Source organism: Bos indicus, chromosome 8, assembly GCF_029378745.1.
Source record: "Bos indicus isolate NIAB-ARS_2022 breed Sahiwal x Tharparkar chromosome 8, NIAB-ARS_B.indTharparkar_mat_pri_1.0, whole genome shotgun sequence".
Lineage (NCBI taxonomy): Eukaryota > Metazoa > Chordata > Mammalia > Artiodactyla > Bovidae > Bos > Bos indicus.
In genome coordinates, this window is record NC_091767.1 from 96330249 (window position 1) to 96338289 (window position 8041).

General features: G+C 43.3%; 1 pseudogene; it reads left to right on the top strand.

The window, feature by feature from the left end:
* The first annotated feature begins 507 nt into the window (after nt 1-507).
* On the top strand, nt 508-2271 carry LOC109562730 (large ribosomal subunit protein uL30-like; annotated as a pseudogene).
* Nucleotides 2272-8041: the final 5770 nt, after the last annotated feature.

An 8041-nucleotide genomic window follows, 5' to 3' on the forward strand; every position in this document is an offset into this window, starting at 1 on the left:
TCTCACAAAGGTAAGGTGATTATTCTCCTGCTATCATACAGTCGTTCTTTTTTCCCCCTCAGTGGAAGGTATTTCTTCTTCATCCCAGGCTTCAGATTTCCTCACTGGACACTGACCTCTCCAGTGTACAAAGCAGGTACACTCTTTGTCTGTGGAGGAACCCTTGGTCCATCATCAGTCCTTTCCATCCCAGTGAATGTCACATCTGCCACCATCAAATGTCCAGAGTCAGAAAGTGGGGTGCTCCCATGACTACTCAGTCTCAAGACCTCACCAACTTAGCTGAGCAACCTCTCTTCTTGTGTCCACCGCCAACATGGAGACCTAATCGTCCACTTCTCCATGTCTATAGTTACCATCCTTAGTCATGTCACCATCATTTCTTGCCAGTGATAGCCTTCCATACTTCCACTTCCACATTGTATGATCCAATTCATCTCATGTTCCCCAATACAGATGAACAAATCTTTTAAAAATGTAATTCCAGCCTCTTTCCCAGCTGGAACCATGGAGAGTGCAGAAGAGAAGAAAAAGAAGGTTCCTGGTGTGCCAGAAACCCTTAAGAAAAAGTGAAAGAATTTCACAGAGCTTAAGATCAAGCACCTGAGAAAGAAGTTTGCCCAAAAGATGCTTCAAAAGGGAAGGAGGAAGCTTATCTATGAAAAAGCTTAAGCATTATCACAAGGAAAAGAGACGTATGTACAGAACTGAAATTCAAATGGCTAGGATGGCATGAAAAGCCTGCAACTTCTATGTACCCGTGGAACCCAAATTGGCATTTGTCATCAGGATCAGAGGTATCAACGGTGTGAGCCCAAAGGTGTGAAAGGTGCTGCAGCTCCTTCACCTCTGGCAGATCTTCAATAGCACCTTTGTGAAGCTCAACAAGGCATCAATTAACATGCTAAGAATTGTGGAGTCATACATTGCATCAGTTGAGTTCAGTTCAGTTCAGTCGCTCAGTCGTGTCTGACTCTTTGCGACCCCATGAATCACAGCACGCCAGGCCTCCCTGTCCATCACCAACTCCCGGAGTTCACCCAAACTCATGTCCATCGAGTCAGTGATGCCATCCAGCCATCTCATCCTCTGTCGTCCCCTTCTCCTCCTGCCCCCAATCCCTCCCAGCATCATAGTCTTTTTCAGTGAGTCAACTCTTCACATGAAGTGGCCAAAGTACTGGAGTTTCAGCTTTAGCATCAGTCCTTCCAATGAACAACCAGGACTGATCTCCTTTAGAATGGACTGGCTGGATCTCCTTGCAGTCCAAGGGACTCTCAAGAGTCTTCTCCAACACCACAGTTCAAAAGCATCAATTCTTCAGTGCTCAGCTTTCTTCACAGTTCAACTCTCACATCCATACATGACCAGTGGAAAAACCATAGCCTTGACTAGATGGACCTTTGTTGGCAAAGTAATGTCTCTGCTTTTCAATATGCTATCTAGGTTGGTCATAAGTTTGCTTCCAAGGAGTAAGCATCTTTTAATTTCATGGCTGCAATCACCATCTGTGATTTTGGAGCCCAAAAAAATAAAGTCTGACACTGTTTCCACTGTTTCCCCAACTATTTCCCATGAAGTGTTGGGACCAGATGCCATGATCTTAGTTTTCTGAATGTTGAGCTGCTGCTGCTGCTGCTGCTGCTGCTAAGTTGCTTCAGTCATGTCCGACTCTGTGCAACCCCATAGACAGCAGCCCACTAGGCTCCTCTGTCCCTGGGATTCTCCAGGCAAGAATACTGGAGTGGGTTGCCATTTCCTTCTCCAATGTATGAAGGTGCAAAGTGAAAGTGAAGTCGCCCAGTCATGCCTGACTCTTAGCGACCCCATGGACTGGAACCTACCAGGCTCCTCCGTCCATGGGATTTTCCAGGCAAGAGTACTGGAGTGGGGTGCCATTGCTTTCTCTGGAATGTTGAGCTGGGGCTACCCAAATCCGAAGTCTGTAAATGAATTGATCTACAAGCGTGGTTATGGCAAAATCAACAAAAAGCGAATTGCCCTGACAGACAATGCACTGATTGCTCCATCTCTTGGGAAATACGGAATCATCTGCATGGAGGATCTGATTCATGAGATCTATACTGTTGGAAAACATTTCAAAGAAGCAAACAACTTCCTATGGCCCTTTAAATTGTCTTTTCCACAAGCTGGAATGAAGAAAAAGACCATTCATTTTGTAGAAGGTGGAGATGCTGGCAACAGGGAAGACCAGATCAACAAGCTTATTAGAAGGATGAACTAAGGTATCTACCAGGATTATTTTTGTAATCTGGTAAGTTAATAAACAATTCAAACAAACAAACAAACAAAAATGTAATTCAAATCATGTCTCTTCTCAGCTATAAATCCAACGATGGCTTCCCATTCTCATTTCCCTTTCTAGGACCTGGTCCTCACAAGGGCCCTGACTACTTCAAAAGTTCACCCCATACCATTCCAGTCTCCCCAGTTCCCACTCTGGTCACCATCTTACCTCTACACCCTGTCCCACAGGTCAGGTCACCCCTGTTCTATAGGTCTTTCTCAATGACCTGGATACACTTACGCTCTGCTCCACCTCAGGACCTTCGTCCTTGCAGTCCCCTTCCCTTGGCTCTTTAAATGGCTGGTTCTTTTGTGTCCTCCACATCTCAATTCAGATTTCTTGTCCTTAGAGAGGCCTTTCCTGATCACTCCAAATGTCCTTTTGCATAGTATTCTTCCCAAAGAGATATTATGAAGTGAGAAATGCCTTCAGAACAGTGCTTGGCACATTAAGAAGAACACATTACAAATTGGGAACCATCATCACCATCACCATCCATCTCTACCATGGCAGCCTGTTAAGTTGCATGGAAAACACTGCCAAGGGTGTGACTGTGATACGTGTTTGCTCACTTGTGTTTTGTCTACCCAGTTGTTAGTTCCGTGAGGCTTACACCTTGCCAGTTTTGTTTTCTGGCGCATCCTCACTCCCCAGTAAACGACCAGCCACAGAGCCAGCTCTGGGATTTTCGCTGAAAAAAAATGAATGGAAGCGAGTCTCTATTGACTGTCAAATGGGTTCAAACTGCCGAATCCCCAGTGGGACCCAGAGCAGTGTCACTCGCGGGGCAATTTGACATCAGGACGCGGGGAGCTCCACTGCGCATGCTCCAAGAGCACATTCTCTTCTCCCAGCCCCACTGCAGTTCAACCCCCATCTCCTTGCAGGTCCCTGTTTGTGCTCAACGTGTCCTTGCTTGTGCGAGAGAAGTGAAAGATCCCACAGAACTTTTGTCTTTATCCCCTTTCCAGAAAAATGGGCCAATTCACAGCTGCAATCGTTAGGAGAATTTCCTGTCTGGGAGTCTGGAAACTGCCAAGAGTGGAAAGCAGCCTCCAGCCAGCGAGGCCTCTGTTGTCATTGGCCCAAATAACAACAAAAACAGCCACAGCCACCGCCACCACCACAACAAAACATGCCACGTGGGCACCGGCACATACAAACACGCCCACAGAACCAAACCGTAGGGACGAGGCTTCAGGGAGGAGTTTGTGGGCCGTGCATTCCGGCGGGAGGCACATACTTTGGCCCGGAGCCACGGCAGCCCCACTCCCAGCCCCCCGACCATCTGTCAGCAGTGCTCTGCCGACGGTGAACGCGCCGACACGGGACGCAGGCTAACGAGGAGCAAATGCAGGAGAAGGGAAAACAAAGCCACCGCAGGCAGTGGGAGAAGGTGGCTAGGGCTCTGACAGAAACTGACAAAAGCCGGGAAATTCAAACTGAAAGTTTGCCCTGAAGACCCCCTGCTCTGAGGGCTGGGCTGTGGGCGGATGGGGGATACAGGAGGGGATGAGGGGATGCGGTGATGCAGGGATGGAGGCTGGCAGTCTGTAGAGACGCTAGTGTGGTACAGCTAAGGAGGCCGGCTCTTTTCACTCTATGACCATGAGCCATTACTTACACTCCATTCCCACTGTGCATGGATTGTCCAATAAGGCTTTCTCTTACAAGACAAGGGTAATTAAAAAAAAAAAAAACAAAAACAAAAGCAAAACTTTGTTCCAAGGAAACTTGTGCAGGAAACATTTAATCAGGACAGCACGTGGAATTCAGATTGCCAAATCCTCTATCAAATAAGCATTGAAGTTAGTAATAAATTGCCAAATTATTAAATTTAGGAATTAATTCTAATCTATTATAATTGTTAATAATCTATTCATTGGAATGAACTGCCCCCACTTTGCTACTGAGAAGTTGGGATGTTAGTTTTCTGTTCTCATTTGTAAAACCTTTTAGGAAAAAATAGGGTATTTGTCATTTCTCACTGTGGATAATAAAAATATTTTCTATAAGCCTGTTTGTCTACCAAAAACTGCAGCAGGAAAAGAACCCAAACCAGCTAAGATACGCCTGCTAAAATGTATCTATATTTTTGCGTAAGTGGTAAGGACTCTGTCCACACTGGATGGATGTCCTGGAGTTTTCACCCCCTGTCTTTCAATGCACGGGAGCTCTTTCTCTTATTATCTTACCCAATATTTGATGACCATTCCACAAGCTTGGCATTGTTTTCTCTATGTTAGAGATAAAGAGAGTTTTAAAGGTTAAGAGAGTTTTAAAATCACATGGAGTTGAAATGCAGAACTTCAAGATTTTTGGACTTGAGACCCTATCATTCTTTTGTTTTAAACAACAAGATTCTGCTAAGCTGCTGTTATTTTATTTTTCCCTTTTAATTCTCACCACAAAGCTACAAATACTATAATTCTAACCCCCACTTTTCAAAAAAAATGTTAATTAAGCTAGCAAAATGGCAGTAAGTTTTAACCAAAGTGGCCAGAAGCACAACGGCTTTCATTCTGTTCTCTCATCAGTTAACTATTATTATTTGACCTTTCTTTATTAGTTGATTACTAAAAAATAAATTCTGGTAAAGAAGTTCAACCCCAAAACACTTCTGATTGACAGCATAATAGGTTGGCTCATTATCCCTAATCGACAGAGTATACATATATTTACAAATAAAAACACACACCAGATGTATTTTCATCCACAAGGTGATGCTGTCAACTAAAATAGGGAATGTGCACTGATGTACAGCATCCATCATTTTTAAGACAGATTCACCGCAAAATCTCCCGCGTCGTGATTCATGGATGAAAGGCTGTACGCATGCAGGTGGCTGCGATGTTGCCATGTGTACAAAGAAGGGTGAGACGCTTAAAAAAGCACCAACTCTAAAGTCAGGAGAACTCTCTTTGAATGCAGGCCATGACATTTCCTAGCTTAACTCTTATGCTTCAGTGTCTTCATCTGTAAAATGGGAATAACAATAGCATTTACAGAATTGTTTGTCTCCTATGAGACAATGGCTATTAAAATGTTTTGTGAACAGTAATATACCAATATATTTCTTTTTTCTATATCTCCCCATTCCCTTCAAATGTCTTTCTGTTTCTTCCAGACTGACCAGTGTTTAAAAGAAGGTATTAATCATTCATATCTACCCTCTTTTCAGAAACTGGTAGTTAGTTTGAAGGTGATCTTATAAAGTCTCGGAGACCAGCCTGACACTCTACATCAAAAACCCATTTTCAGTTTCACCTATGGAGACAGAGACTACATAGAAATAGCTTTCATTTTCCTTTCTTGTGTAATTTAACAGAATTTTCAAAAAACCTACCCAAAGCTCATCTAGGACCATCATGGGTGAATTTCCAAATTGTGCTTCATATGTGTCTGTGAATGATCAACTTAAGTTCACACTATATATTAATGTCCACAATACTCATTCATTTGTTCAATTGTAACGAGTGTATTGAATGCCTACTTTGTACAAGGGAGATTGCCAAGTCCTAGGGTGACTTGGCAAAAACAACTTTCCAAACCCTTTACTAGGCTGAAGGATCCATAAGACCAAGAATTGAGGATGCCTTATTTATCACCATTAAACACTCTGGTCTCTAAAAGGGTGCTGATTGACATTCACAAGTATTTGTGGAATATACTTGTGAATGGACCAGTTTATTATGATAAATAATAGCATAGTACAAAATAGGGGATATAAGATGGTGGCCCAGCAGTGCATAAACTACCTGCAATGCAGGAGGTGCAAGAGATGAAGGTTAGATCCCTGGGTTGGGAAGATCCCTTGGGGAAGAAAATGGCAACCCATTCCACCATCCCTGCCTGGGAAATCCCATGGACAGAGGAGCCTGGTGGTCTACAGTCCATGGGATCACAAGAGTTGGACACGACTTAGTGACTAAACCATCACCACAGGGTGAGAGCAGAAAGCAAATAGACTCAAGGCTGGGAGTGAGTGATGGGGTACTGTCAGAAGGTTTTCCTTTTGTGTAAAGGCAGGGCTCAAATCTTTAGGGATGTTTCTGAATTTTAGAAGATTCCATTCTTGTAAAAGAGAAATAAAGTAAGAGCCGAGGGATCTGGTTCCCTTCCTGACTTTACCAATATTTGAGGTCTTGACCAAGTCACTTTTCTGCTCTGGGCAGTTTCCATACTTTCCTGATACTTAAGGCTTATCTACCTTCTCTCGCTTTGATTTCTGAGTTTGTAGAGCTGCTTCTCCAAGAAATATTTGACCAAGGGTTAAATTGGGGGAAAGTGTTTCACTCTTCTGAAGTATGTTTTCACTCGGCTGAAGTGTGTTTTATCTAATAGAATGTCACAGCAGGGAGCTGGACAAGGATATAGTCTACAGGGGACTTTGGATAGGAACAATGAAGTGGGACTTTAAAAATAGCTTTCCAAATCCTTTACTAGGCTGCAGGCTCTGTAAGAACAAGGATTGAGGATTCCTTGTTCATTACCATTAAACCCTCTGGTCCCTAAAATGGTGCTGATTGACAACGTTCACAAGTATTTGTGGAATGCACTTGTGGGTGAATCAGCTTATTATGATAAATGACAGCATAGCACAAAATAGTTGATATAAGATGAAATATCAGCTTATAAGATACACATTATATGGAATTGTGTGCGTGCTCAGTCATGCAAAGAGGAGGGAAAGGCAACCCACTGCAGTGTTCTTGGCTGGAAAATCCCATGGACAGAGGAGCCTGATGGGCTACAGTCCATAGGCCGCAAAAAGTTGGACATGACTAAAGCGACTTAACATGCATGCAGTGCTTCACCCGACCTTTTGAAATTCCCCTAAAAAAGAAAAAAGACCATGATTCTACATGGCTGCACTTGCCCACTGAGGCAAAGTCATGGTATGAGCTGGAACAAAGCTGATTGGTCTCTGATGCTAAAGCAGTTTCTCAAAATCCCTCAATGGCATCCACTCGTGAATTAGAAGATTGAAATAGGGTTAAAATGGCACTTTCTGGAAGTCTGAGGCCTCGGATCCTGATCCTGCCTTTTCCCTTGAGACCCATATGACCTTGAACAAATTCTCTGCTCACAACCTAAGTTTTCTTGTCCATAAACAAGAGGTTGTGATTTCCAAGGCTCTTTTCAGGCATAGAAATTTAGGAAGCAAGTGGAAAATTAAACACATGTGGCCATTGTTTAAGTAGAACTTCCCCATCTAAAATGTCTCTATTACTTTATTAACTCAATTCTTAAGTTTGGAGAATTGGCAAAATGAGTACAAATGTTTCAGAAGTTAATGTTGTATTAGATCAACATTGCAAATAGACACGTTTCTAGAAAGTAATACTTTTTGCCAGAAATACGCTGGCTCTGAAAAACACTGCCCGGCAAAGCCCTACCCAGGGTGCACCTCTGCCTCTTCATACCTCTCTCTCCCTCGTCACAACTCAACCTGCCCCAAAAGATCAACCAGAACTGGAGTTAGAGATAAAAGTAGGATTCACAGGACTCAATGGTGAATCACCTCTGTGGATGGTTCAGTCATAACTGGATACGTCAGTTTGAATCATTAGCCTTAATCCTACATGCTAAGTCTGGGAGAAATTGGAAACAATAATTTATTCATGTATTAATTCCCAAATACTTTTTGAGTCCCCAGCAAGTGCCGTCCCCCGTAACTCATTCCTGGCTCATGCACTAGACTCCTTCCCCATTCTGCCATGCTACCGTACT